This window comes from Sapajus apella, unplaced genomic scaffold (assembly GCF_009761245.1).
Source record: "Sapajus apella isolate SASKATOON/1434 unplaced genomic scaffold, GSC_monkey_1.0 scaffold6, whole genome shotgun sequence".
In the NCBI taxonomy this organism is placed as follows: Eukaryota; Metazoa; Chordata; class Mammalia; order Primates; family Cebidae; genus Sapajus; species Sapajus apella.
The window spans coordinates 35,643,005-35,666,728 of NW_022436946.1; the positions used below are offsets into that span (position 1 = coordinate 35,643,005).

General features: G+C 38.1%; 1 protein-coding gene and 1 pseudogene across 2 annotated transcripts in view; both read left to right on the forward strand.

Moving 5' to 3' along the window:
* The window catches only part of HS3ST5 (heparan sulfate-glucosamine 3-sulfotransferase 5), a 179,095-nt gene that overhangs the window by 131,620 nt on the left and 23,751 nt on the right, over positions 1–23,724 (forward strand). The window lies entirely within an intron of this gene.
* Positions 17,812–19,699, forward strand: LOC116549421 (annotated as a pseudogene).

The following is a 23,724-nucleotide window of genomic DNA, read 5'->3' on the forward strand; positions in this document are numbered from 1 at the left end:
CACTAAGGTCATCTGGAAGTGTAGTATCTGAAGAAAAATTTTTATCTGAGGTTTAAGATTTTATCTTGGTCTGTCAACTTCTCTTTCGTCAAAGGAAGGGGTGATATTGGGACATTTTGCAGTTCAGAATTTTTCTCTAATGCATGTTTAAGAAGCCAGATTTTAGCCGGGCGCGGTGGCTCAAGCCTGTAATCCCAGCACTTTGGGAGGCCGAGGCGGGTGGATCACGAGGTCAAGAGATCGAGACCATCCTGGTCAACATGGTGAAACCCCGTCTCTACTAAAAATACAAAAACATTAGCTGGGCATGGTGGTGCGTGCCTGTAATCCCAGCTACTCAGGAGGCTGGGGCAGGAGAATTGCCTGAACCTGGGAGGCGGAGGTTGCGGTGAGCCGAGATCGTGCCATTGCACTCCAGACTGGGTAATAAGAGCGAAACTCCGTCTCAAAAAAAAAAAAAAAAAAAAAGAAGCCAGATTTTAAACTCTTTACACAGCTCTACCTATGGCTCAATATGTTAGCATTATGATGGGATTTTAAGGATAGAGTTTGAAGTAAGGTTATAGTGTGTGATTTTTGGCACAGGCATTCAGTCCAATAAACTGAGTGTTCAAAAAAGGAAAATAAAGACCATGTAAATCTCTTCAAGCCAGAGTGTCTACCTCTTGCTTCTTCAGGTAGAGCTATCATGGTCAAAGTTTATTACCTTTAAGTTACCCCTATCTGTACCCTCCTCTATCATGGCAAAATTCTACCTAGGCCTCTAAGGCATAGGGAACCCATCATGATAATGTTCAAAAGGTCTGAAACACTGGTCCTTCTACTCCGGATGAGGGAAGGCAGACAAAAAACAGTGAGCTCCTCCAGATTCGCAAATCAGCTCCCATTTCTGTGCCAAATGTCAGAGGTTCCAGAAGCAGCTTATGTTCTGGGAACGCCAAAGATCTGAGGTAGAAAGAACTATTTGCAACCATTTCTAAGCCAGAAGGCAGTAACATATTGAATGGTTAGGCAGTAGAGGCAACTCTGCAGTTAATACACATTTTTTAAACTTTGATCTTAGGTTCATGACTACATGTACAGGTTTGTAATATCGGTAAATTGTGTGTTGTGGAGGTTTGGTATACAGATTTTGTCACCCAGATACTAACCATAGTACCCAATAGGTATTTTTTTTTACCCTCACCCTCCTCCCATCCCTCACCCTCAAGTAGGCCCCAGTGTCTCTTGTTCCCTTCTTTGTGTCCAGGTGCACTCAGTGTTTAGCTGCAACTTTTAAGTGAGAACGTGTGGTATTTGGTTTTCTGTTCCTGAGTTGGTTTGCTCTCCATCCGTGTTGCTGCACAGGACATGATCTCATTCTTTTTTATAGCTGCATAGTATTCCATGGTGTATATGTACCACATTTTCTTTACCCAGTCTACCATTGATGGGCATTTAGGTTGATTCCATGTCTTTACTATTGTGCATACTGCTGTGATGAACATACATGTGCATGTGTCCTCATGGTAAAATAATTTCTGTTCTTTAGATATATACCCAATAATGGGATTCCTGGGTCAAATGGTAACTCTGTTTTAAGTTCTTTGAGAAATTGCCAAACTACTTTCCACGATGCCCAAACTGATTTGCATTCCCACCAGCAGTGTATAAGCATTCCCCTTTCCCTGCAGCCTCACAGGCATCATACACAGTTTTCCTTATTGAAGATATTTTTGGAGACTTTGATATACCCACAGGTACTGTAAATGACCAAAAGGGGCACTCTGTCCTCAAATAAATCATTTTTTTTAACCACGTAGTGCTCGTTTGGGTGCATGTGAGGAGAATAGCATCCCAGGAGAGTCCTATTCTAAAAAGATATTGCTGTTGGGACAGTATAAATATAATGCAATATAACATAGGAGGTTGTCTTTTTGTACATTTTTAAAACATGTTACTTTTGTGCTTTGGAGTTGCCCTAGATAAATATGTTGTAAACCTTTGTAAGTCTCTGCTTATTTGGCTTAATAACCCTTTTGTGGCTTCTGAATAATGTAAGAATTTGATTCATTATTTAGAAATCTGAGTTGCTGCAGCAATGAACTAGATACTACATTTAATTGAGACTGCCAATACTGCACAGATTGCCAGCCTCACATGGCATCAGACCTAACTCAATTTTCTTGCTAGCTTTAGAAAAAAAGGTAGAAAAATAATTCATTCCAAAAGTTAGAGAAAACACTTTGCCAATTACTAGTGACCTTTGATATGACTTTTAATTTATAGAAAGGCCCAGATTATTTTCAAACCAAAAGCGACTGACTCTTAGCTAGCACTTTAATTTTAAACAAATCTTCTCCTCCATCTTGACTGTGAGTTCATACCTACAGAGTGATAAGCCTTCTAATGATGCCTGGCATACTGTCAGCTTTAGAAGCGATATACTGTATATGTTTGGAACTAAATATTTCTTCTTTCCATTGACTCTTGACCCCTTAGAACAACTGTCACCTTCTTCAAATGCTTTCACTAAGTAAAAAGTCAATTGGCTGTAAGTGGTGATGAAGAAAATGTCGTGTGATTAATGCTACAGTTTAGGCTGTTGTGATTAGTCACAGGAAAAACAGTTAAACTTCCTCCCCCAAGAAACATGGTATGTTAACAGCAAATGGCCTGCCTGAAGCCCAATAGGAAGAAATAGTTGGGCAGTGTTAAAAGCTGCCTATTGATTTGTGCCCCGACTGAAATCCATGTGCTGATGTAAATGAAAATGTGTCAAGAGTTGATATCGATTTTTTTTTTAAATCAGACCATCTCTAGGGAAATACTGCTAGCCATACTACTGCTCTTCTATGAGTGAAATAAGGTTCCTTTCCACAAGACTGCACATGTCCAGGCATCAAATTTTTCTCTTTAACTGAGGTGTGGTAGGATGCCTCTCTATCGTCAGCAATCTTTGCATGGAGAACGTGGCCCAGAGAACATAAAGATTGTCTTGATGAAAGACATGTATGTGGGAAAGGGTGTGAGCCCAGGCCACCTATCTACACATAGGTCTGTTTGTGTATGGTTCATAACACATGTAGGCTTACGCTAGGAAATGTCACCCTGTGTCTCCTAGAATAAATCAATGCAGAAAAATAGATTTATTTTTAGAAAATTCTATTCAAAGAGAACCACAATATAGGATGAAAGGTAAAATATATTAGAATATAAACCATGAAATTGGGATCTTTCTTTTCCGTCAAACTGTAGGAAAACTAGCCACATTTTTTTTTTTCATTTCTTAGGAGTTATTCCCTGAGCTGTACCTTACTCATAGACTGCAGTGCTTGTAAATATTGACTACCTATATACGAAAAGGCCAAGAGTCATAATAATCACACAGCTTTGGGTCATATCTGTGGGGATTTCAGCTGCCTAGGTAAGGCTGCACTCGTGACTCAGCTGGTATAAAGCACAGACACTAATATTAGGCGATTAGAATGGAATGGAATGGATTAGAATGGAATTAGGCGATTAGAATGGAAAATTAGTGTGGAAGAGGAGAGAGGTCATCACCTGGCAATATATGTGGATTATTTAGAATCAACTTTTGGGATTAGAGAAAACCCTAATGAACTAATAAAGGAAATGGTCTTTCCTTCCATGCTAGCTTAGAGAGCTAAATCCACTTAGTTTGATTTATTGGCCTCAGGTACAGACACATGATGAAAACTTCACTTTGCAAATTGATTAACTTTTTGTTGATTACTCAATGATTTTTGCAGTACTCTAAATTTTACGATCTGTGCACCTTGTGCTCGAGATTAAAGGAAAAACAATGATCTGAAATAGACCTTAAGGGAACAGGAATTACTACGATGAGATAATTTTATACTGAAACTTCTGCATTAAAATTTAGGAGTGTGTAGCAAATATTTTCAGAAGACAGTTTGTTACTGGTAACTGGGAAGACAAATAAGGTCTTACAAATGATCTAAGTAGATGGAACTTTTCAATTAGGACTGCTGCCTTCAAATACTTAAAATTAATCTGTACTTCTTAAAACAGGTGTAGCTTGATGGCCCTGTAGCTTGACTAACAAGCTAAGGCTTATGGCTGACCTTGCAGTGTCAAGGTCAAGGTCTCAGTCTCACCGACTGAGAGATCTTTGCCTATCTATGGGGAGTTCTAGACCAGCTCTCGACTGCTCTACCTTCCATCATTTCTTGTATTGTTATTTAACTTTTAGTATATATATTTATTAAGTATCTCCAGCAGGACATTAAACTCAATAAAAGCATGCATTATAGTTCATTTTGTTGGCAGCAGTACATAAATTCATAACTGCTCAAGGAAAAAATACACAAATATGTATATATTCATGTACACATATATGTGTGCATGCGTGTGTGTGTGTGTGTGTGTGCGTGTGTGTATATATATATATATATATATATATATACTTTTTTTTTTTTTTTGAGATGGAGTTTCACTCATGTTACCCAGGCTGGAGTGCAATGGCACGATCTCGGCTCACCGCAACCTCCACCTCCTTGGTTCAAGCAATTCTCCTCCCTCAGCCTCCTGAGTAGCTGGGACTACAGGCGCATGCCACCATGCCCAGCTAATTTTTGTATTTTTAGTAGAGACGGGGTTTCACCATGTTGACCAGGATGGTCTCGATCTCTTGACCTCCTGATCTACCCACCTCGGCCTCCCAAAGTGCTGGGATGTATGTATATATTTTTAATGCAAGATAAGCTAGCCTCCTTATGACATTAAATTATTTAATCACTTTTTACACTGAAATCAAAGGAATACACACCAATGGCTTTACACAGTTATTCATTCTAAGATGAATACAAATTACCTCAGAAAATATTTTCCAGAATAACAATAAATGTTTATTCTTTCTTCTTATGATTTATATAGCTGCTTAATATGCTCATTCACCAAGTATTTCCTAGTTGCCTTTTATGCTCAGGTATATAAATATTTTCAAATATGTATTAAATATTATATAATTAAAGTATATATTTGAAAATTATAAATATATACATATATATACTTGAGAAAAAATAATTTGAGAGTGAAAATCTGAAAATATAGACAATTTATTATCTCTATGTAATATGATATTAATACATCATTTGTTATGTTTTGATTCCCAATTTAGTGACCACCCAGTATTTGCAAATATATTGTAAAGGTATACATTTAACAAATTAACTCATCTTCTGATTTTGACTTGAATTACCAAGTTGAAGGTTTTTCTTTACTTGTTTTTTTTTGTTTTAAATAAAAGAAAGCAAATGATTTTAGCAACAGAATTGTCACAGCCAAAAACTTCCAGGTTAAGCAAAAGATCATAACTTTATCTTACCAACTACCTTGAATGTTTTAGTGTGTTCTTCACCGCTTAGTAAAAAGTCTGAATTAGAAAGCATATGTTACTATTTAATTCCCAGCCTCTCCTTTTAGGATCCATCTTCACTTCTCCACGTACTGTACTAGTAGTGAAAAAAGCACTTGTACACAGTCATGCATTTGTCTTTTGATTGTAGAGAAGAAAAAGAAAATATATATATACCCATATAAACCTAAAAATAAGAATGAATTATTTGCTAGCCCACAAAATTTATCATATTCTTTTTTGTCCTTTGGGGGTAGAGTTAGTTAAAAATCTATATTTAAAAATTTGGTTTGCAGTTAATAAGCTGAGATAGGAAACCAGAAAATAATGAGAATACATACTGTACTTTGATTTTTAAAAAATAAAGAAAAGAATAAGGAAGTAAAGCTCAGGAGAATTACCTTCCTTTTCTCATTCCACAAATCTCTTATCCCTGAAATAATTTTGATTACTTCAATTCAACATGTTCCTATTTTCCAGAGCACAAAATAGACTCCAAATATAGTTCTGTGTAGAATTTTATATATTTATGCCACAACATTTGACAATCATAGAAAAATGCAACACAGAACTCTTATAATTGGAACATATTTAAAAGCATGGAAACAAACATAAATTACAATATACAATACAAAGGATGCTAAATACCCAATATTTCCTTCCCTAGTAATAATGCTTTTGTTATAAATATGTTTCAATGTTCCTGGGAAAAGTTGTTAAACAAAGTTTGCATGTTGCATGTCTTAGAAGAATAAATGAAATATATCCTAATAAGTTACCTCTTAAGTATATCCACGTAAAACCAAGCCTTTTAATGATTTCCTTTAACTGGTAATATATTAGTATTTACAACTTAAAAGTTTTATTCTTTATATTCTGTTGAATAAGGTTAAACAACCTAAAATCCAATTATATATATGTATAGAGATACATATTTCATACCTATAAATAACGAACTATTAACTGACGGAATAATTCAGGTGGCAAAAATTTTAAACATTTCGTTTTGTATTACTCAGGAGGAAAATAATCAGGAAACTAGAGAAAGCTCTTTTTTCCCCCCTTTTATTACACCAAAGAAATTGAATGCAATGAAGCGCATTATGCCTTTCTTTATCAGGTGTGTATTTACATTTGCATTGCTAAATTATTTACCACAAATACATTTTTTAACTCTAGAAACCCTTAAAATAATAAAGTTCCATCTTTCAGCCTTTATGCAAACATGCAAATGTTAATGTGACTAAGGGATATACTTTAAATTACAGAGCATTTTTATTCGTTATTCTATTACCCTTGCTGTGATATTCAGGCCTCCCGACTACGGCATATTAGAGAGCCCCCTAGTGGCACCTATATTTCCATTAAATTTCCAAACTAAGAATAAAGTTAGTTATTTTCCTTACTAAGTGCTTGGACCAGTTTTGATACCTAGCCATATTTTGCTGACTTTTTTCCCCATTTTTTTAAAGCCCAAGTTGACATCCTTTTATGTACCACAAAAATTGTGCATGTTTATGCCATCAAAAATGTAATAATATCATCTGGATATTCAAATGCTCAGTTGCTAAAAATCTCTTTTCATTTTTTCTCACCTGGTAACCTTCCCAGTCATCTCAGAAACCATTTGGAGATTCACTGTGAAAAATATTTTTATGGGAAATAAAAGTCCTGCATTAAATGGTAAAAGCAAACACCTACCCAAATAGATGTCATTTTAATGTTATTGTAGTAAAGAGGCATTTCTTCATTACACTTTCATGTAGCCAGAGGAAAAGATACACAAAATGGCACCTAAGATGCCTTATCAGTGAGGCAGCTATCTAACATGTTTGGAATTTTTAACAGTACACTAGTTATGGTCAGGATTTGATGATGGGCTCAAGGGTGATGTTCCCTTGGATTAGTGAACAATTTGCAGTACTTTTGTTGCTTTTTCAACCGGATCCCCACAAAGCCTCTGCCCTTACCTAAAATTATCCTTCTTAACAGGTGAGTGAATGCTTCCTAAATGTTTAAAATACACCCATGGACTCTTAAAAGGTAAGGTAAAATTAGGAAAGGTAAAATACACCCATGGACTCTTAAAAGGTAAGGTAAAATTACAAATGCTGAGGAATAATGTTCTTCACAGTGAAAATAACTTCAATAGGAATATAGAGATGAAAATACCATGAATATACCCTGGAAACTATAAATGATTAGTATCAATGAAACACAGAATGAGAGGTAGGAGCCTAGGACAGGAGACATATCCAGAGATGTAACAAGGACCCACTAGACTAGGGAAGGCTTTGGGACTAAAGTAAGGGGTTTTAGTTTATCCTAGATACTAGTGGGAAATATTGTAAGATGAACCAGATTTCTATTTTAGGAACTCAGTCTGGAAATAGACTAGAGGGTAAATTAGAGGGGAAATAAGATTTCAAGTCAGAGTGAACATTTGGTTCAAGCAGGAAACAATGAGAGTGGTAGAGAAAGTTGTCAAAAGTGCCTCTGCAGCAAAGTGAGGTCACTTCTGGGCTACCGATGCCCTGACAACAGTCGAATTAACTGGAGTCTGAGCAAGGGCCTTGGCACCGCCACGCCTCAGTTCAGTATCACATCAGTGTTGTCTTATTCGCTTATTTGCCCCTTACCCTTGGCAATTCTGCTGCCTCCCTCCCTCTCCCATACTCATGTGAACATCTTGTAGCCATCAGCCCCAAAGAAAGGCATGAGTTGTATAGTCTGAGCTTCACTATTTTCAAGGGTATGAAGCATAGAAAAGAAAAACTCGTTGAAAGGGAGTGTTTTGGAATATGCAGAGTGGTTAGTTGCTAGATGTTGGGTATAAGGGACAGGGAGAATGTCGGAATGGCTCCAGGGTCTCTGGCATAGCAGCGGGGAAAATGTAAGCACTAATCACTGTTTATACAGCCAATCAAAGAGGAGGGCCGAAAGTGAACTGTTTGGCTTTCTATGCTGTGTTACAAATTCTCACAAAGTTAGCAGCTTAAAACAACACACATTTACTATCTTACGACTCTTATTAGGGCATGAGTTTGGGCATGGCTTAGCTGAGTTCCTGCTTCAGAGTCTCACAAGACTGCCATCAAAGTGTCATCTATGCCTTGGTTCTCATCCGGAGGCTCAACTAAGGACAGGTTGTTGACAGCATTCACTTTCTAGCAGCCAAAGGTTCATGGCAGCTTCCTCCTTTAAAGCCAGCAACGGAGATAGAGACTCCACAGTAAGCCTACTAGAAGGACCATCTTATGTCATGTATCAAAATCACAAGGCTGACATCCCATCACCTTTGCTATGTGGGCTAGACACAAGTCACAGGTCCTGCCCATACTCACAGGAAGGGATTATACAAAAGCATGAACATCAGAGACCAGGGATCATGACAGCCACCGTGTCTATCACAGGGGTCTTTTTATAACGTTTACAGAATATGAAATTTCTGAGTGTTTTTCCCTCCAACTATCAATTCAAGGAAATTATATTATACTATAACTTGGATTGTTGTTATATAGGCTTAGGATTATTAGAGTAAATGTCCCAAAAATAGCTACCATATAGGAGGGAAAAAAAGGAATAACTCCATTCTTTCTGATCTTTACCCCCCTTCAGAAGGATTCCTACATTTCTAACAGGAATTTGTTCTTCAGTGTCTCATATACCTCTGAGAAATCTCAGTTCGTGGTTTGGAAACTATCAAAGAGCAAAATCCAAGAATACTTAATACTAAATAACGTTATAACATTGGATTGTTGCTGGTTGCTTTCCTATCCATTATGAAGTTTACTTGATGTAAATATTTAGTGAAGTATCAAAACTAACCTTAAATTCTTTCCTTGTGCACCTCTTCTTGAGCTCCCCCAAATAAGTCAAGATTTTTTAAAAACTAGGGCAGTCCTAAAATTGCATATATTATATCCAGTCTTCTTCTAATTTCTAATGACTCTCTTTAAAATATTAATACTGGCTCTACCCCATCCCCTTTTTTCTATTTACACACCTTCTCAACACTAGTGCAAGCTGTTACTGTCTTATGTCTGGATAAATCAGTGTCAACCTCCTATTTGGTATCCTTATTCCCCTTTCCCTTCCCTCTTCTGTCAGAGCTATTCAAGATTGATTTTTTATTCTATATATAAACAGCTTTGAACATGTAGTTTCTTTTTTCAGTCATGTGCGCTGGTGCTCCATTTCCTGCACTACCATCTACATGCCCATGTCTGCCTTTTTAGAAGGTCTGTCATCTAATGTACCTGCTTATTCAACTATATTCCCATTTGTAACACAAACTACATTTTCTCTTCCAAATAATTTTCTCCAACAAGCAGGCTTGTTTCTGTTTCTTTATGTCTGCTCAGATTTACTTTCAGCTTGGGTTGTCCATGCATCTGTCACCATACCTGCCCTAAGTCACAATGAATAGATATTGCATGATGGGGAGCCCAGGTAAAGAGTAAGAGGAAGGCAGATGTCTAGAAAAGAAAAAGAGAAAGACGAGGTGAACCTATAACAGAACTCAGAAGGCAGAGCCCATGGCAGAGCCAGAAGTTTGGAGAAAGGTAGGCGAAATGAACAGTAATAGTACATTCCAGAAGTCAAAACCAATCCAAGCCCGGTAGGTTAGCCAGGACAAATGTAAATATCAAGGGTGGAGACAAGCAAAGAGGGGCAGACAGAAAACACACACACACACACACACACACACACACACACACACACACATCCCAGAAGGCAAAAGAGATAAAAGGTCATATATGAGGATATTCTCAGGCTTTATAGGGATGAATGAGGAAAGAGAACAGGCAGGTGCTTATTCACCAGGAGCAGCTTGATAAGAGAGGCCACATTTGTCCTGAAAGCCAGGTTCTTTAACAACCTAGTGTACCTCCTGTTCAGGCAGACTGTTGCATGTGGAGTATTACAGTCTTTTAAGACAGTCAGACATGGGTTCAAATTCCTCTTCCGCCATTTGTTAACTCTGTGGCCTGGGACTTGTTACTGAACTTCCCCAACCCTCACTTCACTAATCTGTAACATGTGGATCATTATATCAATCTCTTGGGGTTATAAGAATTAAATGTGATTACATAAACTATATGAAATGCCTGACATCGGCCAGGCGCGGTGGCTCATGCCTGTAATCTCAGCACTTTAGGAGCTGGGCAGAGGTGGATCACCTGAGGTCAGGAGTTCAAGACCCCCCTGGCCAACATGGTGTGTCTACTAAAAATACAAAATTAGACGGGTGCAGTGGCACACACCTGTAATCCCAGCTACTCAGGAGGCTGAGGCAGGAGAATCACTTGAACCCAGGAGGTGGAGGTTGCAGTGAGCCAAGACCACACCATTGCACTCCAGCCTGGGCAAAAAGAGTAAAACTCTGTCTCAAAAAAAAAAAAAAAAAGCCTGACATCTGGCAAATATACAACATATATGTTGATTTTTATTATTTTACTTTTATTTCCATTTTTCTATCTGTTAAAACCAAAATGGCTGCCAAGTTGTAGCTATCCTTTTATGAGGTCTGCATGACTTTCTGTAACCTCCTGTGATCCATAAAATCTGTCTTATACACTGGGCCACTTACCACAGAATGTTGCTTAGTTGTGCTAAGTTTCAGGCTATTTAAGCTAGTTTCTTCAATGATATTAAAAGGTCCTTAGGGAGAGATTTCCCAGGGCTGAACTCATCGTACTCAGCCCGCACTGGAGACTACAATGCATTTCAAGGCCCCGCTTCATTCACCCATTCAACAGGCATGTATCCAGCACACACCATGTGTGATGTGTTGGGGATGAAAAAGAAGACAAGCTTGGCCTCCCAGAGCTAGGCGTAGGTTCTATCACTAAAGTACGAGCACTATCATCTTAAAAATGGAAGGACCCTAAGAGATTATCTAGCCCAGCTCTTTACTTTTACAAAGACGCAATTGAGAATCACAGAAATGACAGTGGCATATAATTTCTTATTCACTGACCTCTTTTTGCCTTGTTGAATCACTGTCATTTGGAAAAATAAAGAGAAAAAAGCCTAGGATGTTTTAACTGAGTGCGAGTTTTAGAGTGAATTGTTTTGCCTTCTGCCATGTCACTGTAAAACAGAGGCCACTTGTCTCAAACAACATTGCCAGCAAATGTGCGTGGCATAGCTTCCTGCAAGTCTCTACCAGAAAACTCAAGACTACTCTGTGGCTGCTATGCTCTGACCTCTTTTTTCCCCAGTGTGAGGAAAAAAAAATCATCATAGGAAGAAACACAGGTAATTCAGGAACATGCAAAGACACTTCCTGCTTTCTTTGTTGGGGAAGCCCAACAGGGTGGCTTTTTCCAGTGGTCATTCCAGACCACTTTTAGTACATTTAAAAAGACACATCTAAGCATTTGTATGTAGGGATGCATTTGAATCAATACCATGAGACTGGCATCCGAAGAGTCAGTGGCTTTAATCAAACTGTTTGCTCAACATCCTTCAATACTTGATCCACTAACTTATTTCAAGATAAGAATGCCAAAGTGAAGATTAACACCTCTAGTTCAGTGGAGCTAAGGAGACATGACTTATTAATCCTACAAGAAAATCTTAATTAGGCACTGGAGCACTGCTTGTTTTATTGTTAAATACTACCCAATCCCCAAAGAATTGGAAAATAAATAGGGACTAAATAGAAAGGAGTGTTATAATTAGGCCCACTGAAATGAAAGAAATAGTCTTTTTCTCCCCCACAGAAAGTATTTGCCACTTTTTTTCCCTAAATAACTCGTATTAGCATTTGTAACAAAAGTTTGATACAAACATCTTTGAAATAGCTAGACATGTGGACACCAGAGAAAGAGGAAAATCTGATGCACCAGAACTCTGCTAAGAAGGCAGTTGTACTGCTGAGTTTCAGCTGCAGCAAAACTCGGGCCACCCGTCCAGGTTAATTAGCAAGATGACTTTGTTATTATTTACTTCTTGTTCATTTAATAGACACTTCCATTAACATACACTCATTTTTAACACTAAGGATTTCATGATGCAAGTTGAAAAAGAATTGCTTCACTTTATTTCATTGGCATTTTTTTCAAACTATCCATAGTACCCAAAAAGCAACTGGGAGAAGAGAGGGGCTGCAAGACAAGGGAATAGCAGACATTTACCCAAGCTTCCTTAAAACTGAAAAGCTGGAACGTAGCATACCCATGGTAACCCGCATGAACAACAAGTTGTCCCATAATATTTGGTGTTCTAAAATTTGTTTTCTTTAGTGGATTAAAGATAAATGTAGAAAAGAAAAAAGAGAGAGAAAAGAAGAGGGTGAAGAAAGAAGCAGTTAGGGAGAGTGGGAGAGAATCTTTGTGACATTCATTTACTACTTCAGAGTAAGTCACCTTGTTAAGTTACAGCCAGAAAAAAATAGCATTGGCATTCGACATACAACATGTTACAAAGTATACTAATAAACCAGATTGCCAAATTATGTCAGTCACATCTAAATAACAACAAGCAAATTGCCTTATACAGATGGAGAATGTGTAAGATGCATAGATTTCCTGTGTAGGCAACCTCAACTAAGACTTATTGATTAATGTTGTCCTACTTGTTTATTCTGTTCAAAATCGAAATCATGGACTGTGTTATTTTCGCCTTCTATTTTTTTTTTAAAAGGCAAAACCCTTAAAGCCTAAGCCCCATGTTGCAAAATCTTGAAGCTTTAAATAAAGTTTCCTTGTCTTTGGCAAAGGGAAGATGTACAGGATTCTCAAAGAAATGTCAGTGACTACCTTCCCAACACCAGAGCTTCAGAAGTGCAAAAGTACCCCCAACTAAAGCTTTAGGAAGCCAGTTTAGCAATTATTCTGATTATTGTTATATTGGGTAATATTATTAAAAGAAAGTTTATTTTCTTTCCATATATACTAAACCACCAAACTTGTGTTTGAAGAGAATAAAGAATAATAAATTATCTGGGGAGACTGAGATCATGAGATTGCCCAACAGCTTCTTTCTGTTCAGTGGCCACAAATGATACCCCTTGCCTCAGTATAATGAATCTGTGTTATTATTCAATACAAGTAACAATGGGAAGCAATCAGAGAAGCAATCATAATATTTGAAAATATATAAAAGACACACACAGCTCCAAAATTTCTTAGCTACATGACATTTGATCAATTTACATTAACTTCTTTCAGTCTTTGGCTCCACATGTCAAAGTGGAGGTGCTAATAAAACCTAATAAATTTGCTTTGAGAATTTGATGATACAGAGTACATAAGACAGGTACCCTGTAAAATATCAAGCAACAAATAAATGTATGAACGGGACCAGGACATGAAAGGATAGGGGATAAATGAAAATCCATCACCGATAATTAGGAAAATTATTGAAAACACACATATACTCTTTTCTGCACAGATAAATTGCAGCAAGATCAGCACTGACCAACTTGGAGAGGGTCATTTGAAAAGGAAGGAAAGGTATAATTAACTCTTGTGAATCCACAGGTACCTAGATGCCATTGCCAGAAAAACTGTTAAATGGCTAATTTAATAGTTGGCTAAAATTCAGTTTTAAATATAGCTCCCCATTGCTTCCCAACTTTCCTTCCCCTCTACGTGTTAGAGTGAAAATATCACTATCCTGAGAATCAGGAGTTACGTAGCCTAGTGTGAGTTCGCTAGATGTGTTTACTTTGCATTGTTCGTTTATTCTTCATTCATCCCTTCAGCCAATGTTTATTGACCTCTTGAGTATCAGGTCCCGTACTGACCACAGGAGATATAGCAGTATACCTCTAACGTGCCTTCCCATCTAGCAGGGGTCTCTTAAATTCTCCAGCCTCAGCTCCTTCATCTGTAAGAAGAGGGAAAAGAGTGCAGTGCTCTCTACAGCATCTTCCAGCCCTGTTGTTCTCAGTGTTGATTCTCTCTGAAGATTTTCATTCTTTATTCTTCTCTGAAGACCTACATAATCTTGCTGAGTCTTTCCCTCTTCATGAAATTATGAAATGTTGAGTCTGTATATATGTATATATATTTATATACATGAACATATATATAAACACATACATGTGTATATAGCCTATAACCTATTTTCTAAATAGAATCCCTCCCTTCAGTTTATGTATTTCACACTTTTTGAGGGTTATTGAGGGAAGTCACTCTGCTATTTATGGAGGCAGATGCAGATAGGCGTATTAAATAGTCCCTATCTTCTAAGTACGTATAACGTAATAGACGAGACAAGATAAATATACAATAAATACATATCAGAATCCTTCCTTTAGAAGAAATCCCTTTCTATTAGTGGGATCAGAGGAGGCTTCTTCCAAGCAGTGAAGCTAAAGTGAGCTTGGAGGAAAGGATAAGATATTGATAAGCAAAATTTTTAAAAAAGAGAGATCATCCAGGGAATAGTATGGGCAGAAGAAAAGAATAAGAAAGCACAGAGTCTCTGAAAAAATACTGGCCATGGTGGACATTTCATATGTGGGATATGAGAGTTGAGACGAGTAGAGGAGATTGCAGCCAGATGTGAATTACGGCGCCAAATTCAGGTGCTGGGATTTTATGCTCTAGGCTAGCACATCCCAATAGAGTATAATACAAGCCACAAATGCAAAACACATATGTAATTTACAGTGTTAGAGGCCTCATTAGAAAAGGTAAAAAGAAACAGGGGAAATTAATTTTAGTGATATATTTTCTTTACCCAGTATAGGCATCTCAAAGTAAAATCAATATATTTGACATTCTTTTTTTCATACTATGTCTTTGAAATCCAGTGAACATTTAATACTTTTGGTGCATCTCAAGCTGTGCTCATGACTAGGCGCTAGTGACTACCATATTAGACCACGTAGTTCTAGGCTATGGAAAGTTATTCCAGGGGTCTTGGAGAGTGTTTTAGTAAAAGCAGTTTTTAGGCAGCTGAATGAGGCTTTTGTACGTAGATGTGTATCAGATTGTGGGGATGTTGAAATCATCTGGTTTTGAAGTAATTGCTTTGGAAGTGTTGACTTACAGGTTATGAAAACTTGGGAGAAACATTGGGGCTACACAATCCAGTTGAAGAGAAAGTAGTAAGCAATATGCTGACTCATTAAAAAAAAATAGAACTATTCTTTTGCATCTGATTATTTTGTTTATCTCACTGGGCCTGAGTCACATTAGGTTTACTCAATTCCACAAACAAGGACCAAACATCTAGCTGTGCCAGGCTTTGGGGATTCATAGACATACAGGCCATTGTTGTTTGTTTTTTTTTTTTTTTTGAGACGGAGTTTCGCTCTTGTTACCCAGGCTGGAGTGCAATGGCGCGATCTCGGCTCACCGCAACCTCCGCCTCCTGGGTTCAGGCAATTCTGCCTCAGCCTCCTGAGTAGCTGGGATTACAGGCACGCACCACCATGCCCAGCTAATTTTTTTGTATTTTTAGTAGAGATGGGGTTTCACCATGTTGACCAGGATTGTCTTGACCTCGTGATCCACCCGCCTGGGCCTCCCAAAGTGTTGGGATTACAGGCCTCAGCCACTGCGCCCCGCCCAGGCCATTGTTCTTAATGTCAGTAACTTAATGTCAAGGCAATTACACAACAGAGGGTGAAAGCTATTTCTGAAGGCTTTGTAAACACAAAATAGGAACTATCCAATTCTACCTGGAAGAATCAATAAACAATTGGGGCAAGTAACACCTAAGCTAAATATTGAACGATAACTACAATTTCTACAGGTGGAAATGGAGGAATGGGCCTCATGCAGGGAAGGAAGAACATGCTGGAAATTAGGAAAGCATCTGGCATGTCTGGGAAACAATATTTTTCAATTTAGGGTCTGTGTGGACATATCAGAAATGAAGTTAGAAAGGCAATTAAGGGTGAATTGGAGGAAGAGGGAGGTAAACACGTAGCTAAATGTGAAGTGGCTCCACTTGGCTTCAGAGACCTAGAACCTCATCAAGGAGAGAGGGCACTTCCAGAGCCCACAGGTTAGCACTGGGGAACATGACTTTTACCTGAGAAAAGATGGAGAGGAGTCAGCTCTGTGAGAGTAATGTGAAGATAATGGCTTACAGATTATAACCCAGAATACCGACTTGGTGTCAGCTATAATGATCTGCCTTTTCACTGAAAAGTATTTGACATTTCACTAAATTGACCTATGCCTGCCAATAGCAAACTCAATTGCATTATCTTCTCTGTTCAAAGTTTAAGCATATAAGCCATTATAGTCATAGGCACAATGTGGCTCTTGAAGGTGAGCTTTTATCATTTGGGATTCTGTGTTCCCTGAACGAAAAGCTTCAGGGAAAAAAATCACTAGTTTTTTGTTGTTTTTTTTTTCTTAAAGCTACCGGTGATGGAGAAATATGCCTTGCCTACAATAGTGTTCTATTGCTGCATAACAAATGGAAACTTAACATTCATTTATTGGCACTTAGTTCTTTATGTCAGAAGTCCAGGTAGGCTCAACTGGATTCTCTGATGAGCGTCTCACAAGGCTGAAATCAAGCTATCAGTTGGATTATGCTCTTGCCAAGAGATTCCAGGAAAGAATCTGTTTCCAAGTTCATTCTTGTGGTTGACAGAATCCAGTTCCTTGTGGTTGTAGGAATGAGGTCCCGGTTTCCTCTATTTTTTTTTTTTTTTTTTTTTGAGATGGAGTTTCGCTCTTGTTACCCAGGCTGGAGTGCAACGGCACGATCTTGGCTCACCGCAACCTCCGTCTCCTGGGTTCAAGCAATTCTCCTGCCTCAGACTCCCGAGTAGCTGGGACTACAGGCATGCGCCACCATGCCCAGCTAATATTTGTATTTTTAGTAGAGACGGGGTTTCACCATGTTGACTAGGATGGTCTCGATCTCTTGGAGGTCCTGGTTTTCTTGCTGGCTATTGGCTATAGGTTGCAACTCCTAGAGGCTGCTTTCCAAATTTTTGCATCTTCAAACTCGCAGCAGTATGTCAATCCTTCTCTTGCCTCTAATTACTCCTTCTGCTATTTGCTAGAGAAAATACTCTGCTATTAAAGGGCTTATCTGATTAAATTAGATCCACCTGAATGATCTCTCTGTCTTAAGTTCTACTGATTAGTAACGTTAATTACAATCTGCAAAATCTTTTGCCTTGTAATGTATCGCATAGTAGTAATAGCAGACAAAGGTTATGGGAGCCATGTACAATTCCATACTCCCTTTAATAGCATGTCAGAGTACATTTCAAATAGAACCATTTGATTTTTCCCTGTAAACTGAAAGAAGCTTTTGTTGCTAAAAAAATGAAACAAAAACAAAACAAAATATTTGAATGTCCATAAAAGGGCAGATATAGATTTTTTTTTCTAAGTGGCTGATTAAATAGGGGGAGGGGGGTCAATAAATTTATATGAGTTTAAGAGAAAATGAATAAAATAAAAGCAATTTTTATTTCTGACAGTATGGCAGAATAGGTCACCTATATCATCTACATCACCCTCACTGTTGAAATAACGTATATGGTGAAATAATTAAAATATATGTCTATATCTGTAAATATACAACTATATGAGACTGCTTAAAAGTAAGGAGTCAACAGATCCCCAAAATAAAATAAAATCAGGAAACCTGATTGATAAGCAAGTTCCCAAGTGGGGATTGCTCTGAGAATTTTTGTTAAACCCTAGAATTCTTTGGCTTCCATTTTGATGATTGTGTGGGGCCAGCTGTGAGATACAGCCTAGGTCTTGGTCAGTGCAGGGAATCTAACATGAGGCATTCATAAAAACAGTATTCTAGAGAGCTATACTGTCAAGGTAAGAAGGAATTAGCAGCAAACCCTGATATTCACAAGCAAATTGATTTTGGCGTAGCATGAGAGGACAGAATTTTTTAAGGATTCATAATCCCAAATTGATCTTTGCTTGAGTTTGGGTTCTGATTCATACTGCATGTATGGTCCATAAAACTTCAAGCATGATCCCAGAAGATCATATCCTCAGGTGACTAGCAGAAAAATAAATAAATAAAAATGTATAACTTCTTTGAAAGAACTCAACTTTAGCCCAGGTTTCAAGATACCACAAATAAAGCTCCTTATAAAATGAGCAGTCAAGAGTGAAGAATCACAAAACAATAAAAGAAGTGAGGCACTGTGAGTAAAACAACAGACCACAAAATCCTCATATAATAGAATTTTTTGACATGGAATATAAAACAGTTATGTTTAAAGAAATTTTCTAAGAGTTTGAAAATATGCTGAAGTTTGCTGCTGACACTGGAGCCACTCCAATTGCTGGCCACTTCACTCCTGGAACGTTCACTAACCAGATACAGGCAGCCTTCCGGGAGCCACAGCTTCTTGTGGCTACTGACCCCAGAGCTGACCACCAGCCTTTCACAGAAGCATCTTATATTAACCTACCTACCATTGCTCTGTGTAACACAGATTGCCCTCTGCACTATGTGGACATTGCCATTCCATGCAACAACATGAGAGCTCATTCAGTGGGTTTGATGTGGTGGATGTTGGTTAGGGAAGTTCTGCGCATGCGTGACACCATTTCCCGTGAACACGCGTGGAAGGTCATGCCTGATCTCTAAGTGATCCTGAAGAGAATGAAAAAGAAGAGCAGGCTGCTGCTGAAAAGGATGTGACCAAGGAGGAATTTCAGGGTGAATGGACTGCTCCAGTCCCTGAGTTCACTGCTACTCAGCCTTAGGTTGCAGACTGGTCTGAAGGCGTGCTGGTGCCCTCTGTGACTATTCAGCAGTTCCCTACTAGAGACTGGAGAGCTCAGCCTGCCACGGAAGACTGGTCTGCAGCTCCCACTGCTTAGGCTACTGAATGGGTAGGAACAACCAATTAATAGTCTTAAGCTGTTCTTGCACGGGCTCTTAGGCAACATGGAAATAAGGTTGATGGAAAATAAACATCAGTTTCTAAAAGGAAAGAAAGAAAGAAAGAAAGAAAGAAAATATGAGAAGGGAACTTAAGACCATAAAAAAAGACCAAGTGTGTATAGTATTAGATTCTGCAAAGTAATATATAATAATTAAAATTTATAATGCAATTGATAATACCATTCAACATATTAGATATCATGAAGATAGTGAACTGGAAGATCAATCCTAAGATGCAAACTAGAATTCAGTCCAGAGAGATGAAAGATAGAAAACATGAAACATAGGTCATTATAGAGGGTAGTGTAAGAAGGTTTAGCATACCTCTAATCAGAGTTTCAGGTGGAGTTAATAGAGATAATGGAGAAGAGGAATATTCAATGAGGTGATAAGAATTTCCCCAAATTGGCGGAGTTCCATGGCTCACGCCTGTAATCCCAGCACTTTGGGAGGCCAAGGCAGGCAGATAACTAGGTCAGTTCAAGACCAGCCTGACCAACATGGTGAAATCCTATCTCAAATAAAATACAAAAATTAGCCAGGCGCAGTGACGCACACCTGTAATCCCAGCTACTCAGGAAGCTGACACGGGAGAATCGCTTGAACCCAGAGGTTGCAGAGAGCAGAGATCGCAACACTGCACTCCAGCGTAGACAACAGACCCAGACTCTATCTCAAAAAAATAAAATAAAATAAAAAGAATTTCCCCAAATTGCTAAAAGATACCAAATCCTAGAACTGGGAAAACTAGCGGGTCCCAAACAAGATTAATGAAAAGATTTCCACACCAAGACATATTAAAGAAAAGCTACAGAACACCAAAGTAAAAGAGAAGATCTTAAAAGTGGAAAGAGTGAAAAGAGAGATTTCTTTCTAAGTCCCAATAGTTCACCTGATTATAAACTGCCTTTTTGAGAAGTAGACCTTCTACCACCCAGAGCTGTCTCCTTAATGACCTGGAGCTGTCTCTTTGACCTCAAAGCAGGAAGTGTGAGTTCCCCACCCATCCCCAACCCTCACTCCCTCAGCTTCCGCTCTGTCTCCTGTCTTCTTACTTCCTTCTTGTTCTTTTGCCTTCCAGGCTCCCTGGGAGGGTAAGGGACTAGTTTCTATGGATGCCTTACCCAATTTGTAAAACTACCTCCTGTGCTGGAGATAGGAAGTTTGTTTCTTCTCCATGTAAATGTTAGTTAATAAACCAGATGGCCTGATTACACTGCAAGTCTCTTCTTGTTTTTTGTAATTTTCCACTTCCCTGACACTGTTGGACCTGCCACTAGTTTCTCCCTCCCTGTTTCATCAGTCTCTCTTTAAGCCACCATCACACCTACACAATTGGAGTTGAGCTCAGTTTTATACTGAAGTCACTCTCCACTACTGCAGTAGTATTACAGACTAGAACCTGTCTTTACCACCTTTGACTAGTGTTTGGCTTTGTTTTTCTTTAATACCGCTCAATAAATGTGAACTTTATTCTGACATCTCAACACATTTCCCTGGTACCAGTGAAGGTATTTTGCCTCCTGGATGCTGACTCTTTACAAGTTCCTGTCTTATTTATAGTTTGGAGGTGATTACTAACCTAAGAAGTCTTTACCGAACACTAAACATCTCAAAATCCAGTTAAGAAGAAGAGAGTAAGACTAATTTTTGGAGGAGAAAATTTTAGTAATTTATTCTTTTAAATCCAGCTTCAACTCACTACAGCTGGTGGATCTTTCAAGACTTAATTCATCCTAGTGAAGAAAACAGCTCAAAGAAAGAAGTCCTACATATTTTTGCCTCGGGAAATGAGAAGAAATTAAGGAAAATATTTCTGCATTTGGTTTGAAAAGTCACAATTTTTGTTTGCTGGATGTAAGGAAATTCTACTTCTGGCAAAGGAAAATGAAAGAGCTGAGATGCAAGAAGGAATAGGGAGACAGAAACTAGATTAGTGGTTGCCAAGGGCTGGGAGGGAAAGATGGAGAAATGGGACAGACTGCTAAAGGGTACAGTGTTTTTGGGAGGGTCATGAAAATGTAAATGTAAAGTTGATTATGGTGATGATTGCACAATACTGTGACTATGTTAAAATCTAAGTACACTTTTAAATGGGTGAGTTGCATGTGAATTATCTCTCAATAAAGCTGAGACCAATATAAAAGGAATAGTAAGTGACAGTATTGAAAAATGTAGATAAATCTAAAACAAATATTGTCTAAAACAGCAATAAAAATAATATAGGGGGATTTGGAGAATCAGTCTAGAATGAAATTTCTGACTAATGTACATATTAGTGAGGAGGAGATATTGGAGTTGGTGTGCCAATTCTACCATTGTCAAAATGATTAATCTCAGAAATTATTCATGCAACTAGTTTATTTTCTCTTTTGCTACCCTTGATGAACCTATGATAATCCTTCTCATCCTAGCATGATATTTTTATGAGAGGAGCCATTGATCCATCCAGACAGAGTGAGAAAGACTGTTAACACTTGTTAATTTCAAATTATTTGACACCTCTTTCATTTCTTCCACGTTCTGTACTTTAACAAAAATTACTTCAGCTCTCTTTTAAGATCTATTTAGGCATACCTTGTTTTACTGTACTTTTTTCTGCTTCACAGACACTGCTTTTCTTTTTTTTAATTGAAGGTGTGTTGCAACCCTGCATTAAGCAAGTCTGCCAGCACCATTTCTCCAAAGGCATACATGCGCTCATTTCATGCCTCTGTGCCACATTTTGGTAATTCTCTCAGTATTTTAAACTTTTTTATTATTTTATCTGTTATGGTGATCTGTGATCAGTGATCTTTGATGTTACTGCTGTTATTGTTTTGGGTGCCACAAACTACACCCATATAAGACACAACAATATTGAAATTGAACCAGTTAATAGTCTTATAATGGCCTCTAAGTGTTCAAGTTAGAGTTACACATCTCTCACTTTATTTCTTATTACTTTTGTTGTTATTTTAATTTTTATTTTGGATTTGGGGTACATGTACAAGTTGTTACCTGGGTATATTATACTCTAATGCCTAGGTTACAAATGGTCCCATCACCCAGGAACTGAGCATAATACCCAATAGTTAGTTTTTCAGCCCTTGCCCTTCTCTCCCTCCTCCCTCTAGTAGTCTGCAGTGTCTATTGTTCCTATGTTTATGTCCATGGGTGCTCATTATTTAGCTCCCACTTATGAGAACAGGCAGTATTTTGTTTTCTATTTCCACATTAAGGCACTTAGGATGATGGCCTCAAGTTACACCCACATTACTGGAAAGAACATGATTTCATTTTTTATGGTTCAATACTATTCCATAGTGTATATGTAACACATTTTCTTTATCCAGTCCACTACTGATGGGCAGATTAATTCCATGTCTTTTCTATTGTGAGTAGTGCTGCAATAAATATATGAGTACTTATTTATTTTCATAGAACAATTTAATTTCTTTTGGATGTATACCCAGTAATGGGACTGATGGGTCAAATGGTAGTTCTGTTTTGTGTTCTGTGATGCGTCTCACTTTAAATGAAAAGCATTTTAAAGATATGTGTAAATATCACATCTGTTTACAACATTGTTTACTGAATGTGTTTAAGCTCACTGTTGAGACCTACTGCTCAAAAAAAAAAAAAAGTCTCCTTTCAAAAGACAGGAGCACTTACTGTTCATTGACAGTGCACCTAATCACCCAAGAGTCCTGTTGGAGATGTACAAGATTAATGTCACTTTCATGCCTTCTGTTACAATATCCATTCTACAGTACATAGATCAAGGAGTAATTTCAACTTTCAAGTTCTATTATTTAAGAAATACATTTCATAAGGCTATAGCTGCCATTGTGATTCCTCTCATAGATTTGGACAAAGCAAATTGAAAACTGTCTGGAAAGGATTCACCATTCTAGCTGCTATTAAGAACTTCTGTGATTCATGAAAGGTGGTCAAAATATCAACCTTAACAGGTGTTTCGCAGATGTTAATATCAACCCTCATGAATGACTTTGGGGAGTTCAAGACTTCAGTGGAGGAAGTAACTGCAGATGTGATAGAAATAGCAAGAGAACTAGTGGAACCTGAAGATGTGACTGAATTGCTACAGTCTCAAGATCAAACTTGAAAGGATGAGGAGCTGCTTCTTATGGCTGAGCAAAGAAAATGGTTTCTTGAAATGGAATTTACTCCAGGTGAACATGCTGTGAACATTGTTGAGATTACAACAGTGGGTTTAGAATATTACGTAAACTTAATTAATAAAGCAGAGACACATTTTGAGAGGAGGACTGACTCCAATTTTGAAAGAAATTCTGCTGTGGGTAAAATGCTGTCAAAAAATATTGCATGCTAGGCCGGGTGCGGTGGCCCACATCTGTAATCCCAGCACTTTGGGAGGCCAAAGCAGGTGGATCACGAGGTCAAGAGATCGAGACCATCCTGGCCAACACACTGAAACCCCATCTCTACTAAAATACAAAAATTGGCTGGGTGTGGTGGCG